Source organism: Pteropus vampyrus, unplaced genomic scaffold (genome assembly GCF_000151845.1).
Source record: "Pteropus vampyrus isolate Shadow unplaced genomic scaffold, Pvam_2.0 Scaffold137, whole genome shotgun sequence".
NCBI lineage: Eukaryota > Metazoa > Chordata > Mammalia > Chiroptera > Pteropodidae > Pteropus > Pteropus vampyrus.
Genome location: NW_011888918.1, coordinates 1,197,223 through 1,198,359, shown reverse-complemented (window position 1 = coordinate 1,198,359; position 1,137 = coordinate 1,197,223).

Sequence of the window (1,137 nt, the reverse complement as noted above, 5' to 3'; positions counted from 1 at the left end):
ACTTTTAGGTTAAAGTCTTGTTTTCCAAATGTAATAGAGCATCATCCTTTTTTGGCTCCTTGATCTGTCCCTAACCTGACTCTTTTCCTGTTCCTTTAGTATATTTCTGTTTTTCCTCTGGCCTCAAGCTGGGAGTGAGTGTACCCTCATGGCTCTGCCACAGCTCTTCTCTTTCTACATGCCCCACAACACCTAGAATTAGGCCAACCATGTTAAGGGTCATGTAATAAAGGTTTATTGGATGAACTTGGATTTAGAAGGAGGAAAAAATAGAGGAAAAAAGTTGGTGAGCGTGAAGGCAAGTATCAGGGTTGAAGGGTGGAGGTGGAGGTGGTGGGAGGAGGATGGACACAATGCTTTGGCACCAGTTTTAGCAGTATCATTGCTCAGCTCACTGCCAAGGGAATAGAGCAGGAGTTGTTCCTTCTCAGATGTTCTAGTGATGACAAAGACTGCCAGGCTAGCGTCCTTTGGTGTAGATATAAATACAAGCTGGTGGTTCCAGTAGATGACTCACAGATAAGCCAAGCTCCTGGTTACCAGCAACCTCTGCCAAATCTGAAGGAATGGGCTGCTTTCTCTGAAGGGAAGCCACTCTGTGTCTTTGATCCCTTCCAAAGTGTTAGAGAATTTTTCTCACCCTTCTTTGTCCATTGCCAAGCTGGAAAACTGGTAAAATTGCCTACAAGAGTCACCCTAGCCATTCCAAATCTCCCTGAGCATTTGGGCTCTGACAGTGGATGGCAGCCTCCTCCCAGCAGGTACCTGCTGTTCTGGAGTATTCTGATTATCCTACCCACTCCCATCTTAGTACTAATTACTGTTCTGTCCCATTCATGGATTTCATGGTCTCCTGGGTGACAATCAGCTGTTTCAGAGGAGTTAAAAGACATGCCTAAAAGACATGCCCTATTGATCCTGGAAACATGAATTTTTATAAAGCTTTTTTGGAGAAACAAGGTGTAAACCCAATGGAGTAAGTTTGCAGTATAAGTGAGAGTGTGGACTCTGGGACCATAATGCCTGAGTTCATATTTTGGCTCCCCAACTTTGGGCAAATTATCTTTCTTGTGCCTTAGTTTCTTTATCTGTAAAATAGGGATAATGATTTACTTTATAGGTTTGTTGTGAGGATTA